The sequence below is a fragment of the Notamacropus eugenii genome, chromosome 4 (genome assembly GCF_028372415.1).
Source record: "Notamacropus eugenii isolate mMacEug1 chromosome 4, mMacEug1.pri_v2, whole genome shotgun sequence".
Taxonomy (NCBI): Eukaryota; Metazoa; Chordata; class Mammalia; order Diprotodontia; family Macropodidae; genus Notamacropus; species Notamacropus eugenii.
In genome coordinates, this window is record NC_092875.1 from 379,666,323 (window position 1) to 379,688,030 (window position 21,708).

Here is a 21,708-nt window from a genome sequence, read left to right on the forward strand (position 1 = left end):
AGCTGCCTCATTTAACCCTGTTTATGAAAGTAGAAACTATACCATACTCCCACTCACCTATATGCTCCAAGGCAGTTTCTAAGATCTCTGAGGACAAGGGCAATGTGTGTCTCATTAGACTTTAGATCTCTATTAGCATTGATCAGTTTCTTCACACAGGGATATTATAGTAAGAATATGTTGAATTAAAAAAAAAGAAAATTAGAATTAGTCAAAGTTAAATCACCAAAATTTTAAGAGATCAAGAAATAATTATACAAAATATGAAGAATGAAAAAATGGAAGAAAAAGTGAAACATCTTGTAAGAGAAACAACAGATCTGGAGAACAGAACAAGAACAGAAAATAAAAATAAATGGAGTAACTTAGAGCTATGTTTGAAAACAGACTCGATAAAATAATATCAGAAATAATTAAAGAAAATTTTCCTGAAGCATTAGAACTGGGAGGGAAAGTAGAAAATGAAAAAAAAAATACACTGATCACTACTTAAAAGAGATCCTATGAGGAAAACTCATACAAATTCCAAATATTATGGTCAGATTCCCCAGCTCAAGGATAAAATATTAAAAGCAATAGGAATAAAACAATTTAAATATGATGGTGTCACAATTAGTATCACATAAGACCTAGCAACTGAGATATTAAAGGACTGCAGGTCTCGTAACATTATGGGGCTCCCAGTAAATATATCATATCCAGGAAGGTTAAGCATAATGATGAATGAAAAAACAAATGTATATTTGATCTGCAACACTTTGTAAAAAGAAAAAAAAAAAACAATACCTGAACGTATTAGAAGATTTGGCATACAAGAGATAAGAGAAACATAAGCTACCTACCAAAGACTGGTAACCAAGGATTCAAATCAGGACAGAACTTTTACTTTTGTATATGGAAAACGCAAAACATATGTCTAAGATTCTGACTAACAATTGAGTATCTCATAAGAAAGATTGGGATATAGGGAGGAGCCAAGATGGCAGAGTAGAAAGACACACATATGCTAGCTCCGAACCCACAGCCCATAAAATACCTGTAAAGAAGAACTCCCAAAAAATTCTGGAGCAGCAGAAGCCACAAAACAACAGAGTGGAGGAGATTTCTGTTCCAGAGAGACCTGAAAAACTGACACCAAAGGCCCATCATGCTCCAGACCTGGAGCGGAGCCCAGCCCTGCCTTGGCTGCATGGCATCAAGAGGAGCAGATCTGAGCAGGCTTCAGGGATGAAATCTCCAGCAGCAGCACAGTTCCCTCCACCCACAGGCATCAAAGGTCAGTAAGAGAATCTTTTTGGCTCTCCAAGAGGGGAACGGGGTGTCTTCGTAACTCAGGGCCCCTTGAGAGGCAGCAGCAGACAGGGGCTCTCAAAGCAGGCAGGAGCTTGGATCCATTGTTGAAGGTCTCTGCATAAGCCCCCAGAGGGAACTGAGCCCTGTAAGGTGGCCCTGCCCCAACCTGAGCAGCTGAACTAAACTCACACTGAATAGCAGCCCTGCCCCACCTAAGTCCTAAGGTTGGGAAGCAGCATTTGAATCTCAGAACCCAAGTGCTAGCTGGGAGGATCTGGAGGCATGATGGGTGTGGAGAGGACACTCAGAAGTCAAGTAACTGCCTGGGAAACTGTCCAGAAAAGGGAAAAAAAATAAGACCATAAAAGGTTACTTTCTTGGTGAACAGATATCTCCTCCCATCCTCTTGGATGAGGAAGAACAATGCTTACCATCAGGGAAAGAAATAGAAATCAAGACTTCTGTATTCCAATCATCCAGAATAAATATTCAGTGGGCTCAGGCCATGGAAGAGCTCAAAAAGGATTTTGAAAATCAAGTTAGAGAGGTGGAGGAAAAAATGGGAAGAGAAATGAGAGACATGCAGGTAAAGCATGAACAGCAGGTCAACACTTTGCTAAAGGAGACCCCAAAAAATGCTGAAGAAAATGACACCTTGAAAAATAGGCTAACTCAAGTGGCAAAAGAGGTTCAAAAAGCCAATGAGGAGAAGAATGCTTTCAAAAGCAGAATTAGCCAAATGGAAAAGGAGGTTCAAAAGCTCACTGAAGAAAATAGTTCTTTCAAAATTAGAATGGAACAGATGGAGGTTAATGACTTTATGAGAAACCAATAAATCACAAAAAAAAACCAAAAGAATGAAAAAATGGAAGATAATGTGAAATATCTCATTGGAAAAACAACTGACCTGGAAAATAGATCCAGGAGAGACAATTTAAAAATTATGGGACTACCTGAAAGCCATGATCAAAAAAAGAGCCTAGACATCATCTTTCATGAAATTATCAAGGAAAACTGCCCTGAGATTCTAGAACCAGAGGGCAAAATAAGTATTCAAGGAACCCACCAATCACCACCTGAAAGAGAACCAAAAAGAGACACTCCTAGGAACATTGTGGACAAATTCCAGAGTTCCCTGATCTAGGAGAAAATATTGCAAGCAGCTAGAAAGAAACAATTGAAGTATTGTGGAAATATAAGCAGAATAACACAAGATCTAGCAGCTTCTACATTAAGAGGTCTAAGGGCATGGAATATGATATTCCAGAAGTCAAAGGAATTAGGACTAAAACCAAGAATCACCTACCCAGCAAAACTGAGTATAATACTTCAGGGGAAAAAATTGTCTTTCAATGAAAGAGAGGACTTTCAAGCATTCTTGATGAAAAGACCAGAGCTGAAAAGAAAATTTGACTTTCAAACACAAGAATGAAGAAAAGCATGAAAAGGTAAACAGCAAAGAGAAATCATGAGGGACTTAGTAAAATTGAACTGTTTACATTCCTACATGGAAAGACAATATTTGTAACTCCTGAAACTTTTCAGTATCTGGGTACTGGGTGGGATTACACACACACACAAGCACACACACACACACCCCAGAGAGTGAATTGAATAGCATGGGATCATACGTTAAAAAATGAAATTAAAGGGTGAGAGAGAAACATATTGGGAGGAGAAAGGGAGAAATGGAATGGGGCAAATTATCTCTCATAAAAGAGGCAAGCCAAAGACTTTTTAGTGGAGGGAAAAAGAGGGGACGTGAGAGAAAAACATGAAGTTTACTCTCATCACATTCCACTAAAGGAAGGAATAAAATGCGCACTCATTTTGGTATGAAAACCTATCTTACCATACAGGACAGTAGGGGAGAAGGGGATAAGGAAGGAGGAGGGGATGATGGAAGGGAGGGCAATGGGAGGAGGGAGCAATTTGAAGTCAGCACTCTTGGGGAGGGACAGGATCAAAAGAGAGAATAGAAGCAATGAGAGGCAGGATAGGATGGAGGGAAATATAGTTAGTCTTACACAACACGACTATTATGGAAGTCATTTGCAAAACTACACAGATATGGCCTATATTGAATTGCTTGCCTTCCAAAGGGAATGGGTGGGTAGGGAGGGATGAAGAGAAGTTGGAACTCAAAGTTTTAGGAAGAAGTGTTGCATTCTGTTCTTGCTACTAGGAAATAAGAAATACAGATAAAGGGGTATAGAAAGTTATCTGGCCCTACAGGACAAAAGAGAAGATGGGGACAAGGGAAGGGAGGGATGATAGAAGAGAGGGCAGATGGGTGATAGGGGCAATTAGAATGCTCAATGTTTTGGGGGGGAGGGGACAAATGGGGAGAAAATTTGGAACCCAAAATTTTTTGAAAATGAATGTTAAAAGTTAAATAAATAAATTAAAAATAAAAAGAAAGATTGGGGTAAACCTGAATATGATATGAGTTTAAAAGGTAAAACTATTTAGAAACAGGAAAAAATAGTAATTATTTTATACAAATGAGGTACAAGAGGAAGAATTGATTAAGACAAATTAGATAGGGGAGAAAGGCTGGTAGTTCTGGTAAGTGACTTTCAGGGAATGGGTTTAAGAGGAAATAATATATATATATCTAGAAAAGTATAAATATCTTCTAAATTCAGAAGAAATTAAAAGGTAAGAGGATAGAATGGAGAGAGGACAAGGAAGGAATTTTTAGGGGAGGGGGGAGGGAATAGATAAAAGGGAGGTATAGAATGGTTTTTAGAGCAATGGAAAGGGGGAATAAGGGAGTAATCTCTAGAGGGGAGGGTGAGGAAATAGGTTATGGGGGATATAAACTGGTATTTAGATTTATGGGAATGGGAGAATAGAGCAGGGATCCTCGGAAGAGGGCAGACAAGTAATAGGAGGGCAAGATAGCAAGTAGAAGTAAAGTAGAGGAGGCAGGAGGTATAGGAAACAAGAAATATGCACAAACAAAAACAAAGGAGTAGAATATGTTTGAGGAAGTATGTGTCTATGTATGTATATATACATGTATATGTGTACATATATAGCTATAGAAAAATATAGTCACACTTAATTGTAACCTTTGGGGGAGGTGAAAAAGAACAATGTAAAAAAGAGCACAGCAGAGAACAAAAGAAAACTTAAAAAGAAACAAAGGACAGCTCTCAACACAATATGTAGTATTTATCACATATCCTTTCTTGAGACGAAAATTTATTGTTACATATTTTGAATCCCCTCTTCTGTTCTGCGATGCGCATGACATACTTTTTCTCTCCTTACTTTGTATTAAAGTTGCATTATTTAAGTTTATGATTTTTTTTTATTTCTCCTATTCTTTATTTGTGTTCTGGTGTTTCAGTCCAAAATAATATTTTAAAAAAGAAATTCTTCTCTTCTGTGCATTTTTGTGCTCTTCTACCATTGGGCCTATCCTGTTTATAAGGTGCTATTTTCATCAGTATTTTGTGCCTCCTTTACCAGGCTGTTGACTCTTTTTTACATGATTTTCTTGCATTGCTCTGAATCACTTCCTAATTTTTCCCTTACTTCTTTTATTTGATTTTGAAAATCCTTTCTTCAGTTTATTACAATAATCATTTCTTGAGCCTTTGGCCAATTCACATTTTTCTTTGAAGCTTTGCATGTAGCTATTTTAACATTGTTGTCTTTTTTTGCTTTTGTGTTTTGATCTTCTCTCTCACCATAGTAACTTTCTTTGGTCAGGTTCTTTTGCATTTTTTCCAACCTATATCTTGATTTTTACCTGGATGTTGGAGTTGGACCCTACCCCTGGGGTTGACGACTTTCAAGATTTTACTGCTTCTGTTTTTAGATGTAATTCTAGAAGTATATAAGTTTTCGGGTCTTTTCAAAGTGGTATGATCTAAGGGGAGATTTGTTCACTGCTGTCCTGGACTATGCTTTGCTCTGTGAGAGACCACAGGCACTATTTTTGGCCATGAAACTTTGTCTAGGGTTTTTGCTCCTGCTAGCACTGGGATTATGTATGATCTTGCATCATGTATGGGCAATGCAAAAGAATCCTGCTACTACTGCCAGCAAAGGGTTCCTTGTAATCTCCTTCTGACCTGTTAACTGACTCCCTTACTGTCTACGCATTGAGAGCTATGGAAACCACTGCTATAGTTTTGTTCAACCAGAAGGTCTGCTGATGCCTTGCTGAGGAGTGACTTGAACTGGCATGTCTTACAATAGACTGTACTGCATTCTTACCCCAGTGAGACAAATCTTACTTGCTAATCTTCTAAATTATCTTGGACTGAAAAAATTTTTTACTCCATTCTTTTATTAGTTTTATTCTTTTAAAATTCATTTTGAAGCGTTATTTTAATGTTGTTTGAAAGGGAGTTTGGAAAAGTCTTTATTCTGCCATATTGGCTCTGTCTCCTTTAAATTTCCATTTTACAGATGAAGAAACTAATTTTGACTATTGACTTACTCTTGACTTACCAAAGGTCACATAGTTAGTAAGTGGAAGAATTAGGTCACTAACAGTAATCCTGCCTTTACACATTGATCTCTTTTTGAAAAGTAACAGTGAATAATTTTAAATATCCTGAAGTTTTCAGATTTTTTAATCTAGTCTCCATAGCATATTTTTAGTTCAGAAACACAAGACTTCTTGTTACAGTGTTTTTATTCCTCAAAAATTATCTTACTCCTTTTTCTCAATAATTTTGATATTTTAATGGATCTGTGATCTCATCAATGTGGGGACTATCTACATCTAATTAAACAATAACCATCTATGTATCCTCATCTGTCACTGTGACAGGTAATATCACATTATGGTGCACATGGATTGTGTATCAGTTTTCCTCTAATACTACATAACCAGTCCATTGCCCCTTTCAGTTACTTGTTTCATTTTGTCAATCAAGCAACCAACAAACAAAAACAATATTAAGTGTCTACCATGTCCTAAGAAATATGTTAAGTGCTAGGGATAAAAACAAGGCAAAAGAAACTTCCAGTCTGTAAGCAGCCTACAATCCTTATTGAGGAAACAACATATACACAAATATATACAAAGCAAACTATATAGAAGAGAGGACATAATTAATAGAGGACAGACACTAGAATTAGGAGGAGTTAAGGAAGCTTCTGAATAATAGATGGAATTTTAGTTAGGTCTTAAAAGAAGACGGGAAAGTCAGTAGGCATAACTAAGAAGGTGGAGTGTTCCAGGCATGGGAGACAGCCAGAGAAAATGCCTGGAGACCAGAGATAGAGTATCTTATTCATGAACAACAGGGAGGCCAGTGTAATTGAATGAAAGGACGCTGGAGTGAGTAAAGTGTAAAAAGTTGTTTTTCAGTCATGTTTGGCTCTTAATGACAACATTTAGGGTTTTCTTGGCAAAGATACTGGAGTGGTTTACCATTTTCTTCTCTAGCTCGTTTTACAGAGGAGGAACTGAGGTAAACAGGATTAAGTGACTTGCTTAGGGTTACACACCTAATAAGTGTTTGAGACCAGATTTGAACTCAGGACGGTGAATCTTCCTGATTTCAATCCTGGCACTCTTTCTACTGTGTTATCTAGCTGCCCTTGGGGTAAGAAGGTGCAAGAAGAATGGAAAGGTAAGACAGGGCTAGGTTATGAAGGTCTTTGAATGCTAAATAGAATATTTTGTATTTATTCTGGGAAGGCAATAGGAAGCCACTGGAGTTTACTGAGTAGATGTGTATGTTATTACATGATTGGACTTTGACTTTAGAAAATAACTTTGGTGGCTGTATGGAGGATGGATTGGAGTGAGGAAAGACATGAGGCAGACAGACCACCTTCAAGGTATTGTAACAATACAAGCATGAGATGAAGAGGGACTGCACTAACGCTATGTCAGTATCAGAAGAGAGAATTGGATATATGTGAGAGATTTTGCAGAGGTAAAATCGACAGGATTTGTCAACAGATCAGATACGAGAGAGTGAGTGACAGACAGCAAGGAATCAAGCATAACTTCTATGAGGCCCATCTGTGGCACAGTGAGAATAGTGCTGACCTCTACATTAACAGTGAAGAAGGAGAGGAAGAAAAGAATGCTTGTTTTTGTACATATTGAGTTTAAAATATCTACTAGACATCCATTTTGAGATATCTGAATGACTTGATGGTGATACAAGATTGGCGGTCAGCAGAGATTTGGGGGCAGGTTAGATGTATTTGAGCAAAGATAACATAATTAAATCCATAGCAGATAATTATATCTTTATGTCGTTTCTGCTATGAAATTCCTGGTTTATACTGTGCTGCAACTTAGGAGTGCCCACCATATGTCTTTCACTGGCCTTTTGTCCCACAGTTTAATAACTTGTAGATTGTAATATTCACAGTCACATAGCATCTCGGGAAAAAGAAATATTGGTGTGAAAAAGATGGGATTTTTTTTTATCAAAGAAAATCTGGAGATATTTTAAAAGAATTGCAATTTTCCAAATGCAATACGGCTCATTTTTTTTCTCCTATTCAATTCTGAACTTAATTTATCCTTCTGCATACAGCTTATTACCATTTCTATATTCTTAGTACCATCCCACTGAAAATCTATCTTTCAAAAGCCCAAGTCAAAAGCTATTCAGTCTTTTTTTTTATTATTTAAGTTTTTAAAAGAGGAGTAATATATATACATCAATACGATCAGCCCATTTTGCAATATGTTTATATTTAAAGCAATAGACTGGAATCCAGACTCAGTTTCCTATGCTGAAACTTCTTATTAGTCAGTAGATATGATGCCCATTTCTTTAGGGTTTCATACATTTACTTCCCAGCAATGCAAAAAAAGAAGCGTGAGATTTGAAGTTAGGAAGATACAGGTTCGGATGAGAATTCACACAATTATTACTGGCAAATCACTTGCCTCCTTTTAGACTTATTTTCCTCACTTTCAAAATGGGAATAATAGTATCTTTGGGACTTGTAATGATATTATAGAGATAACTGAATAAGGTTATTCCTGTACATGGTTTGCAAATTCTGAAGCTCTATAAATGTCAAACTTTACTATTATTGTTGTTATTGTTGTTGAAGATAGAGAAGCTCTATGTAGTTATTATTACCAACAGAGCAGCCTATGGACTGTTCATACAGCTGTAAAGCAGTCTAAACCATAAGCATTATGTGTCTATTTAATTTTTCCTCTCTAGACAACTAGGCCAAAGCCTTCTTTGTTTTTGTTCTTGTTCAGTCGTGTCTGATTCTATATTTTGGCAAATATACTGGTGTGGTTTGCCATTTCCTTCTCCAGTGTGTCTTCATTTTACATATGAGTAACTGAGGCAAATAAGGGTGAAATGACTTGCCCAGGATCACACAGTTAGTGTCTGAGGTCAAATCTGGACTCAGATCTTCCTGATTCCAGACCAGTGTTGTATTCACTGCACCACCTAGCTGCTGTTTATGCAACTCAATTAGGAAGTTCTACAGAGCTTGACACAATCTCAACAGTGTAATATTCATCTAAAAGTCAGCGAACCCCATAATCTCTACTGACTTTTCTTTCATTTGAATTTTATACTGTACACCTTACAGGAAGGTTGCAAACACCTGCAATGAGTATAAAACTTCCTTTTATGACTTGAAATTATTATGAAATGACTTTTTAAAAATATATTCATTTCTTTCTTCTTTTTTTTTTTTTTGGAAGCAATCAGGGTTGTGACTTGCTCAGGGTCACCCAGCTGATATCTGAGGATTGATTTGAACTCAGGTCCTTCTGACTTCAGTGTTTTATTCACTGTGCCACTATGTCACCTAGCTACCCCAACACATTCATTTATGTAATTGTATCTTTCAAGGAATCTTACATGATTTGAACCCACAAGAGAAATACTTTGTTGGAGAGAATTTAAAGTGGCATTTCAGTCAAGTGGACATAATTTTTATATTCAAACAAAAATAGACAGCAGGATTTTCTATTCTCGCACATTTTAGTCACTTGTGTAACAATAAAATTATGTTCTGCTATAGATTCATTTGGAAAGTCTAACTTGATTTCCTTAATTGCATTTATTAAGACTTCACTCTCATAGACTGGGGAAGGAAAGGAAAGTAAGAATATGGTGCTTTCATTATTAATATTTTATTTATCACCTTTTTGGAACATGATATTTGATTTTTTCCCTAAGCATTTGTTATCCTCCTTTATTTTAGAGAGCTTAAGAATCATTGCTTCAAGGTTCTCAGAATATCTTCCATTACAACATTTATATGCTTTGTATATACTCAGGCTGGTCTAACTACATATCTCTTTATTCAAGTGTCATTTCTCCATTTTCTAATAGCATATAACCATTTCTACAGTATTAGTGTTGTCTTACTGAAAATCTCCATCTTTCAAAGGCTCAACTCAATAGTTATGTGTTCTTCTTCTTTTTAAGAAACTACAAACACACACACACACACACACACACACACAAGGTCAGCCTGTTACTCAGTATATTTTAATCTAAGACTTTGGACTAGAATCTAGACTCAATTTACCATGCTACAGTCCTTCATATAGTTAGTAGATATGATGCTTATTTCTTTATGATTTCAATACATTTACTCCTGGGTATTAAAAAAGAAATGTTATTTGTAACAAAGCAATGATCTGCTTACCAAGAACATTGTTGAATCAGAGAAGCATGTAACATAAAATAATCCTGTAATAACCTGACCTTGGCTTAGATAACATAAGCCACACTTGATGTAGCCATGCTTGTCTGATCATCTTGAGGTAAAGCTGGGAAAGTGACATTTATGGCATGTTCTTTTTTTTTTTTCTCTGTCTCAAGTCTTACAATATTCAATATGTCACTTTCCACAATCTAAAAACCAAGTCAAAGCACAGCATGGGACAGCTCTTTGCAAAAGAAGGTCATACTTTTCTCCTTTATTTCATATTGATAAATGAAACTTATAGACTGCTCAGTCTTCAACTGCATCAATTCCTTCTATAGGGTTTTCATTGCCTATAAATATCCTTGTAGAATGAGCTACAAGTCCTTCAGACCAGAGGATCAAGTTGGTTTAATGACTGAGAGCATTCATCTGCAGTGTATTGTCCTAACTCTCTGTCTTGTCACTGTCATGCCCCAAGGGCACCATATTTTCCTTCAACTGGAAAAATAGTGACTGTGCAGTATTGGACAAAATGCAGAACAGTATTTCATTTGGAAGATTTAAGACAGTTGTCTTCAAAGAGATTAGGGGATGGAAGATACCTAGGGTTACTAGATTGGTTTTTGAGAAATTAATCCAGAGAAGTCTGATCAATTGACACCATTGTTTTTATTACTATTTTTTTTTCTTCTGGCCCTTTGCTTGCTTTCTGAAATTCTAGACATTTTTTGTGTATTATTTCTTAAACTCAATATTCAGTGTTTTTTGTTTGTTTTGTTATTGTGTTTTATTTTTCATGTTCTTCTTTCAGATACAGAATTCTTAACCAGACATTGTCTCTGTGTATCCTGTCTTTGAGATTAATATGCTTTACCTATAGGGAGATCATATTTTCTTTTCCTGTTATTATATTTTACTTCTCTTCTTTCAGATTTTTATTTATCTCTGTGTATTTGCATTCCTGATCAGTAGTTTTCTTGTATTTATTTGGAGACATTTGCAACTATGGGTTCAAGTTTTTCTATTCTCCCAATCATTTCTACTGTGTAGATAATAAATTCTGCATCCACAATTCTTATTTCTCTTCTAAACCACTTAGGAAAATACTTTGGTAGTTACATTCTCATTTGGGAAGCCACTGACTCCTCTACTCCAAAAAGTATTGATTCCTTTTTTTTTTTCTTACAATATTTATGCATAGATATGTGGACCCTTTTAGCTGAACTTGAGGCCATATTCCCTTATGTTATTAAAATTCTCCCTTTAGACTTATCTTCTTAGACTTAAGGTTTTCAAGTTTTCTCCCTCCTGAGATGTCTGTAATCTCACATAACCCTCTATTGTTCACTTTTTGATTCCTTCCCCCTTGATGGCAGTTTCCATGGAGGTTCAAACTGAAAGTCATCACAGCCTCCTCTCACACTGAATAATTTCTTACTGGTCTCAGCGTTTGCCCTAAATACTTGCCACAGCTAGATATTGTGTTTTTGTCTTTAGGCTTTAGGGACTGACAAGTGTCTGCATAGCCACACTCACCCATCCCCCCTCACATACACACAGATGCACACACACAAATACACACATTACACATCTTGCTCCAGTTTCCTCTATTTCTCTGTTCTCTGATTTGAACACTATTGCAAAAGAACATACTGGTATGTTGCTTTCTCTCCTTGAGCAAGCTTTTATCTTTTGATTTTTCCATGAACCTGAAAGCAAGTAGTGGTATAGATTTTAGTTCTGTTGTCAGTGAGTATGTCAGTTTGCTTAGCCTTGCTATACCCAGGTGATACAGTGGGGGAGAGGATGCTAAATGAGACTTTAAGGATTGGGGATTAGTACTGCTGGTAATTCAATCAATTTTCAGTTTGTTAAGATTCATTATATCTTAGTCTGTAGAGACAGATGAAAAGTCTTTACCTCTTGCATATCATACATATTTGAGAGAGGTCTGAAATTCAGATTATAAGGACAGGGGAAATGCCTAGTCTTGTATTCTGTTACTCACATGACTTAGAAGTTACTAGAACTCTGGAGCTAAGGAGTAAGTGACAAGCAACTGACAAATTCATAACAAAGAATAAGCAGATTGGTTTCTTTAATATGTCATCTGGTGTTGAAAGGTAGGCATTATACAAGAAAGTGATGTTTTTATTTGCTAGAATAATCCACCTCAGGTCAGAATGAAATTATGCAGTAAGCTAAGTGTTATTTCTTATATGTCATAAACTAATGAAGTCATTTACAGCTTCTGTTCTGGTGAAAGAATTGAAAGTGACTTTCAGTTATCTGTACAGTCTGGTGTACCATTTTTATGAGTTTCTGATAGCCTAAAACTAAAGATGAGAAAATCCCTTTCATTTACTAGGACTGTATACATGTCCTCAATTTTTTTTGAGGTGTAATCGCTATCATTGTTCTATGGATCATCCCTTGTTGTTCCGTCTGTCTATCCATCTGCCTTGGAGTCTGTCTATATATCCATATAGGGTGAGTGTGGATACTTTTCTAATTCTTGTCTCTTCTATGCATTCACATTGAAATGAGTACAAATATGAAACCTAAGAAAATATATGCCCTTAGTTCCTTGCATTTGACTTAGAAAGGTTTAAGGAAGTAAAGTACTAGTAAGTTGAAATGTGGGGTCAATTCTAAAACAGAATGTTTTCTATATAGAAAAGTACTAGGTACTTTAAGCTAAAGTAACTGAGTTGTCCTCTCTTAGGACTGCATGGACATTAGAAATTTGCTTCAGTCTAAGGTTTGTCTGAAAATAGTTCATGGGATGAGAAGAAAAGAGATGAGCTGCAAGAAAAGAGGTTATTGATAAGTCATGAGACCAGGTTATGTGCTTTGGGGCTTTGAAAAGGAGGTTTATAGGAGGTACACTTTTAGAATACCATTTCCACTGGATTCTCCCCAAGGCCAGCCTTGCCTGCTGCTTTGAATGTCTGGTCACTTTTACGTAACTAGCTCTAGTCTATCTAATTTTTTAGGACATGAATAAAATATTTCAAACCTCTACTTTTGTGAGTTACTGAAATGAATCTGAGAACTTATTTCTCATTACATGAGGTGGGAAGAAGAGGGAGAGGAATAGTAATAGCAAGTTTAATTTTATCCTTTTTTTTTCTTTTTACTATTCTAATAATTCTAAAGAAGATGGGAAAAGCTATTTTAAAAAGAGATTTTTTTTAAACATGGAACATAAAAAGAACTTTACTGATCTTCATTAAAGTATCATTTAGCACTTTGCTGTAAGTGTAGTTACATGTCCTTCCTAAAAGATGATGATGGTGTATATATCTTCCTCACACTTAATACAGTCTGCTCGGTTGTTTTATTAATTCACCCTTGGCTTTTTTTTTTTTAACCCTCTATGACCCAGAGAATGATTTTAAGAGTATCTACATTCAGATAAAACAATTGAACAACTCCCACAGATGCAGTACCAGATATATAATCCAGTAACAATAATGTTAATGGATGAGTATGTTTTATGCTTTTATTGCCTCTTAGATATTTGAACTTTAATAGAAGTCATCAATGCCTTAAAACAAAACAGTGAGGAATATGAAAAATCCAGAAGCTATGATCAGGGCAATTGCTGTGTAATAATGAAGAGACCTGATCCTCTCTATGAAATGATGAGGTCTAGACATCTAAATGTACATAGATGTGTATAGATATAGATATGGATAAATATCTGTTGTTGTTCAGTTGTTTCAGTTGAGTCCAATGCTTGTGACTCCATTTAGGGTTTCCTTGGCAAACATACCGAAACAGTTTGCTATTCCCTTCTCAAGTTCATGTTACAGTGAAGAACTGAGGCAAACAAGGTTAAGTGATTTGTAGGGGGTCACCTAGTTAGTAAATGTCCAAGGCCAGGATTAAACTCGCAAAGGGTTCTGGACTATAGGATCAGCACTATATAGCACACTGTCTACTGTTCCATTAAGCAGCCTATACACATACACACACACACATATGCATACACATACATATATATATGTATATATATATATACATATATACACATATATATGTATGTTTGTGTCTATGTCTGTATAAAAATATGTATGTGGGTATCATAGATATCATATGTATATATGCACATGAACACATATTCATCTGTTATTATTATTATGAAAGGGGTCTAATGAGTAGATTTCTTGAGTTTCTGAGGTGAATTTTCAAGGAAAGCCATACACTTAACTAGTAAGAGGTTGAAAAAGAAAATATTTACTGTCTCTTCTCTATGAGGTCCTATACATTTCTACTTATGGTTTTATTTCTCCACAAAAGACATTCTTCCACATGTTGTGGAGATAACCTTGTATACCAAAGGAATCCAAGTTCTTGTAAGTCCAATAATGCTGCCGAGCATTCAAGTGCATTACTTACATCTATCAACTGCAGCAGGCATATGAGCAGTTAAGATTAGAGCATTTTATCACAAGTATACTGGAAAACAGGTGATGGTTGAGTACTCAATAGATGAGCCCTTATTCTTAATCTGAATATCTCCTCCATACCCAGCTCTCTAAAAGTGACTTCTTGATGTGGGAAAATTGGAGTTGTCAACTGATCCAACCATTCTGGAGAGAAATTTGGAACTATTCACAAAGGTCTATAAAACTGGGCATACTCTTTGACTCAGTGATGCCACTTCTAGGTCTGTAAACCAAAGAGATGATAAAAACAGAAAAGGATAAATTTTGGAGGTGGAGTCAAGATGGCAAAGTAAAAAAAGGAATTCCTCCCACCGAAAAAAGCCAAATACCTGTAAAAAAAATGACTCCTAAGAAAATTATGGAGCTTCAGAACACACAGAATGATGAAGTGAAGCAAATCTCTAGCCCAAGACTTTCTGAAAGGCCGACAGGAAGCATCCATTGAGCTGTGCAGAGAGCAGAGCACAGTTCAATGTGGGCTGCACCAGCACAGATGGGACCTAAGCAGACCTCAGAGGAACTGAATCTCTGGCACCTGTGGCATTGTACAGATTTCATGACGCCAAAATGAAAAGGACAAACTGGAAGTTCAGTAGATAAACCTATAGAAGCTATGTGAGAGAATAGAGTGGTCAGGTCCCACCCCAGGGTGGTAGAGAGGGCAAATGAGTCTATGGCATCCACAGCCTCCAGGGCAGTGGCAGTGGCAGTTTCTGGAGGTCTAGGCCCCACTGATTGTGGGGGGATCAAGTGACTGACAGTACATCCCACCACTCCCATTGGAAACAGAGAAATACCTTGACAAAGAGCTCAAAAGTCATGTAAATGGCTGGGGAAATGAGCAAAAACTAGAAAAAGAATCCAAATAAGAATCTTATTTTGGTGACGAGGAAGATTAAATATATATAACAGAAGAAAACAAAGTAAAAGCTCCTATATCAAAAACCTCCAAGAAAAAAATATGAATTAGTCTTAGGCCTTGGAAGATTTAAAAAGGATTTTGAAAACCGAGTAAGAGAGGTAGTGGAAAAATTGGGAAGAGAAATGAGAGTGATACAAGAAAACCATGAAGAACACAAGTCAGCTGCTTGCTAAAGGAGACCCCAAAAAATCCTGAAGAAAATAACATCTTAAAAAACACATTAAAGCAAATGGCAAAAGAGATCCAAAAAAACCAAGGAGGAGAAGAATGCCCTAAAAAGCAGAATTGGTCAGATGGGAAAGGAGGTTCAAAAGCTCACTGAAGAAAGTAATTTCTTAAAGATTAGAATGGAACAGATAGAAGCTTTATGAAAAATCAAGAAATTGTAAAACAAAACAAAAGGATTCAAAAAATAGTAGACAATGTGAAATATCTCATTGGAAAAACAACTGACCTAAAAAATAGATTCAGGAGAAACAATTTAAACATTATTGGACTCCTGAAAAACATGATCAAAAAAGAGCCTAGACATCATCTTTCAAGAAACCGTCAGGGAGAACTGCCCTGATATTTTAGAACCAGAGAAAATAGATATTGAAAGAATTCACCAATAGCCTTCTGAAAGAGATCTCAAAAGCAAAACTCCTAGGAATGTTGTAATCAAATTCCAGAGCTGCCAGTTCCATGAGAAAATATTGCAGAAGCCTGAAAAAAAAAACAAAACAATAATTCAAGTATTGTGGAAAGACAATCAGTATAACAAAAGATATAGCAACTTCTATGCTATGAGATCAAAAGACTTGGAATATGATATTCCAGAGGTCAAAGGAGCTACAATTAAAATCGAACATCAACTATCCAGCAAAACTGAGTGTAATACTTCAGGAGTAAAATTGGGCATTTAATGAAACAGAGGACTTTCAAGCATTCTTGATAAAAAGACCACAGATGAATAGAAAATTTGACTTTCAAACAGAGGAATCAAGAGAAGTATGTAACAGTAATCAGGAAATAGAAATCATAAGGGACTTACTAAAACTGAACTGCGTATATTCCTATAGAGAAAGGTAATATTTGTAACTCTTGAGAGTTTTCTCAGTATTATGGTAGTTGGAATGAGTATATACATATAGAGAAAGGGCACAGTGTAAGTTGAATATGAAGGGATATCTAAAAAAATAAAAGAGGTGAGAGAGGAATATATTGGGAGAAGGAGAAAAGGAGAAACAGAATGCGCTAAATTATCCCTCATATAAAAGAGGCAAGAAAAACCTTTTGCAATGGAGGGGAAGAGAGGGAAGTGAGAGGTAAAGAGTGAACCTTACTCTAATTGGATTTGGCTTAAGAAGGGAATAACATGCACTATTTGATATGAAAATCTCTTACACTACAGGAAAGTAGAGGGGAATGGAATAAGTTGCTGGTGGAGGATGACAGAAGGGAGGGCAAATGGGAGGAGGGGACAAATACAATTCTTTTGAGGAGGGACAGGGTCAAAAGAGAGAATAGAATAGATGGGGACAGGATAGAAGGGAGGGAAATATAGTTATTTTTTCACAACGTGACTGTTATGGAAGTGTTTTGCATGACTAAACATGAATAATATATTGAATTACTTGCCTTCTCAATGCGTGTGAGTGGGGAAGTAGGAAGAGAAAGAAGTTGAAACTTAAAGTTTTAAAAATTAATGGTAAAAATTGTTTTTATAAGCAACTGGGAAATAAGATATAGAGGCAATGGGGTATAGAAATCTATCTAGAGGGGAAGGGGATAAGAGAAGAATGTGTGTGTGTGTGTGTGGGGGGGTGATAGAAGGTATAAGGGCAAGCCAAGTAGGATCTTTTGCTGATTTTGTTTTAGTGTAGTTTATCAACTACCTCTGATTGAATCTTGCTGTTATCAACCGAGAGTTCTTACTAGGAGTAAAGTACTGAAACAAAAATTTCTTTAACTAGAAACAGTATTTGTATTTGTGTTGCTAATGTGAGTAAAGATCTTCCCCATCCATTATAGGCCTATTCATTAAAGGGAGTTTCATTAGGGAAGATCTGTAGGAAGGCCCACACCCTTTGCTAATGAGGTACTGGTTCTCAAGGGTTGAGAGGCCCTCTGGCTCTATAAAAGGCATAATGTTCTGAAGGTGAGGTTTAGTTTTTGGAAGAAACTTTGTGCCCAGACGAGACTCCAGGAAGCCACGAAAGAGCTCCCTGGCTTTGAAAACCCAGATATTGGTGCTTTCCTCTCTGGAAACTATGGTCAGACAGTTGGACATGTCTATTGATTTGTGATACATGTATTGCTTATGTCAGACAGTTTGGAAGTGTTTTCTGTTGATTTCCTGAACTAAGTGAACAATATTTATGCTTGATTAAAGGAGATTGTCAACCCCTCAAAAGTTGCCTTTCCTTTTAGAAAAGCAAATCAAAGAACCTGTGATAGCAGGCCCCCCTGTAGATGTTGGGGTGCTTACTGATACAGATGGGAGGGCAGATTGGGAGAAAGGGTAATCAGAATGCATGCTGTCTTGGGGAGGGCAGAGGCTAAACATAGGGAGAAAATTTGGAACTCAAAATCTTGTAGAAGCGAATAGTGAAAACTAAAAATTAATTAATTAATTTTTAAAAAATACAGGAAAAGGACCCACATGTACAAAAATATTGACAGCAGGCTTAAAAACTTGGAAAGACATGAGCTGATGCTGAGTGAGGTGATCAGAACCAGGAGAACATTGTACACAATAACAGCAACATTGTATGATGACTAACATTGATAGAATTATCTCTCCTTAGCAATGCAAAAGATCTGTCAATTCCAAATGACTTGTGATGGAAAATTCTATCCACATCCAGAAAAAGAACCATGGAATCTAAGCACAGATTTGTCCCGGGTCTGTCCCCAGGAACTTCGAGTGAGAATCTCCCTTTGGTGGGCACCGCTTCGGACGTCTCCGGGCCTACCCCGGGGGACACGGTGGCAGGCAATAATCAGGCAATGCGCAGGAGGTTCATAGCTTTATTGCATAGAGGAGTCCCCCGAGCAGTTCAGGGCGTTGTCTTATATAGGGAGGTTCTTCCGGGCTGCCATCCTAACCCGCCCCGAGGGCGAGGCCTACCACCCGATTGGATCCAGCCCACCCGACCAATCCCGTGGGCTCACAACTCCTCTATGGGAGCCGTGTCTCCCTCGGATTGGTGGGCTGCCACTCCCGGGGAGGCCCCTATCCGCCCAGGCGCCTAGGACCGACCCCCGTCACAGATTGAAACATACTATTTACTTACTCTCACTTTTTAAAAATTCTTTCTTGTGGTTTTTCCCATTGGCTCTAATTCTTCTTTACAATATGGCTAATGTGAAAATATATTTAATATGAACACACACATACATATACACATATATATTTATCCTAAAAAATGTGTCTTCTCATAGTGCAGAATATTTTAAAAGGCCAAAGTTAATCCTCCAACAGCCCATTACTCTACATCCTGTTCCCTATCAAGTTACCTTTAGTCAAAGATCAACAGTCAATTTTATTATTGGGTAGTTAAGGGAAAGCCCTCAGTATAAAGAACTGGTCTGATCTATTTTCTTTATATATTTCTCTACTTAAATATTTACTCTTCTCAGCAAAACTACTGAAATCTTTAAAAAATATATATTTTCTTTATATTTCATTAAATATTTCCCAATTGCATGTAAAATTGCTAACAATCATTTTTTTTGGATTTTGAATTTCAAAATCTGTCCCTCCCTTCTGCCACCCTACCACTTCTTGAGAAGGTAAGAAATATGATATCAATTATACCTGTGAAGTTATACAAATCATATTTCCATTCTGAGAATGTTGGAAAAGAAAATACACACACATGCACACACACACCCATGAAAAATAAAGTTAAAAAAAGTGTACTTCAATCTGCACTCAGACCTCATTAGTTCCTTTTCTAGAGGTGGATCTTAAATCCTTTGGAATTGTCTTAAATCATTGTCTTGATCAGAGTAGCTACATCTTTCATGGTGTAATATCCTTACAATATTACTTTTACTATGTGGAATGTTCTCCTAGTTCTGTTCATTTCAATTTGCATAAATTCAAACAAGTCTTCTCAGCTTGTTCTGAAACCACTTTGCTCATCATTTCTTATAGCACAGGAATATTCCATCACAATCATATACTACTCACTTGTTCAGTCATTCCCTAATTGATGGGCATTCCCTTAGTTTCCAATTCTTTGCCACCACAAAAAAAACTGCTATAAATGTTTTTATACAAACAGGTTATTTTTCTCTTTTCTCTGTTCTTTGGTATATTGACCTAATAGTTGTATCTTTGAGTCAAAGGGTACGCACAGGTTTACCACCCTTTGCATAGTTTCAAGTTGTTCTCCAGAGTGGTTTACCTAGTTCACAATTTCGTCGATAGTGCATTAGTGCAACTAATATGTTTGTTTAAATTTATTTAAAGATCATTACTAACAGGTGTTTACAGTTTGTGGATTTTTTAAAAAATCAAGTGTACATTTATATAAATTAAAAATGAGGTTCTTAAAAATCTCAACTTGTCTCTCTTTCTCTGTTGGCGCTTCCAGCTGAGGGGCCACTCTCTCTCCACCGGCTGCCTTGCCCATCCTCAGGCCCCTCGTGAAGCCCAAGATAATTAAGAAGAAGACCAAGAAGTTCATCCAGCACTAGTCTGACAGATATGTCAAGATCAAGAGAAACTGGTGTAAACCAAGAGGCACTGCCAACACGGTATGAAGAAAATGCAAGGGCTAGATCTTGATGTCCAGTATTGATTATGGTAGCAGTAAGAAGACAAAACACATGCAACCAAGTGGATTCAGGAAATTTTTGGTGCACAATGTCAAAGAACTAGAAGTGCTTCTGATGTGCAACAAATCTTACAGTGCTGAAATTGCTCATCTTTTCTTTAAGAATCAGAAAGTTATTGTTGAGAGAGTAGCTCAGCTAGCCATCAAGATCGCCTATCCAAATGCTACACTGAGGAGTGAAGAAAATGAGTAAAAAGCTCCACACATTTATTTTTTGTGTTATATAAACCCTGTAACTAGCAAAAAAAAATCACAACTTGACCATATATTAAACAATTTAAAAATCTTTAATGGTGTAGTTGTTAAGCCGGCATTTACTCAGCCCTGGACTGCTCAGCCTCTGGACCTCAGGTATTCTCAGCTGGTGGTTCAGTTGCTTTGGTGTCTTTGCCATCTTGTGGCTTAGTGTTCTCTGAGCATCTACCTAGAAACAAGTGACAACGGTACCAACATTGAGGTGGCTACTGACCCTGGCTCTCATCTCCTAGGTTCCTTTTGTCTTCTTCATTATCTTCCTCTCTAGGGTGTCTTTGACCAGGAGAGGCCCTGCGGAAATATGGTCTTTAACCTCTGACACATATTCTGTCTTACTGGTCTACCTTGTTCTCCTGCACCCTGGTTGTCAGCACCCTCCATTACTTCTCCCTGCATGGGAGGATAGGAATACTGTGCTTGAAACCCAGAGGGTCTCGGCATGTGGTAAGGTGGGAACCACCGCCTGCCATAGGGAGGACTCTGATCCCTGCTTCTTTAACCCATTCTGACTATTCTAGTAATTCTGCTGGTAGTTCCCTTGAAGACCCCTACAAAGTGGATAACTTTGGCTGCGTATTTACTGCCTTGAAATGGAACACCACCAGAGCCTGTAACATTAGCTGTCTCTGAATCCTTTTCTTCTTCAGTAACATCAAACTTCACTCTCTCCATCTCCTATACTGCTAAGGTATTTCCTGGGGTAATTCATTTTTATGGCAGCCTGGTGTACAAATACATCTTCCTTGATTTCATTCCCATTGATGAAACCATAGATGTTTCTTACACTGAACCACTTAATTGTTCCCAAAACCTACTTTGTGATAACCTTCTTGTCCCTGCTACGGGCACCACTGATGTGAGGAAATCCTTACAGTTGCTCCCTGCACCGCTGCCGGTGATGCCAAACTTGGTATAGCAGGAGCTATGGGTGACTGCTCAGTCTCGGCCTCGCTGCTCTTTGTTGCAGCGGTGGTGATGGTGACTGACTGGGGTCTGTGGCGGTGGCAGCTGCTCCCAGAGTGTGATGGTGAGTAAGCCACCAATGGAGCTGCTCTCATTCTCAGGCCTCTCTGGAGGTGGGCTCTCAGCTTCTGCCACTGATCGAACTCCAGCTGGTTTGTTTTTAGAATATTTGATTCACAATATTATTGTATGGCTTTATTATAACTTGGAAACTGACAAGTGTTGTAATTTTTAGTGACTCCCTAAAGACTTCTACCAAAAACTCAACAAAGTCCATGTAGCACAGCTTTTATCTGAAAATTATCTGTATTTTGTGAAAGTACAAATGGACCATGTAACTGGTGACCCTGAACATTGTAAT

At 37.2% G+C, this 21,708-nt stretch overlaps 2 pseudogenes; one reads left to right on the plus strand and one right to left on the minus strand.

Moving 5' to 3' along the window:
• Positions 1-20,322, plus strand: part of LOC140502600 (large ribosomal subunit protein eL32 pseudogene) — a 92,326-nt pseudogene extending 72,004 nt beyond the window's left edge.
• Positions 20,323-20,443: 121 nt separating this feature from the next.
• On the minus strand, positions 20,444-21,442 carry LOC140502601 (Y-box-binding protein 1 pseudogene; annotated as a pseudogene).
• Between the last annotated feature and the right edge of the window lie 266 nt (positions 21,443-21,708).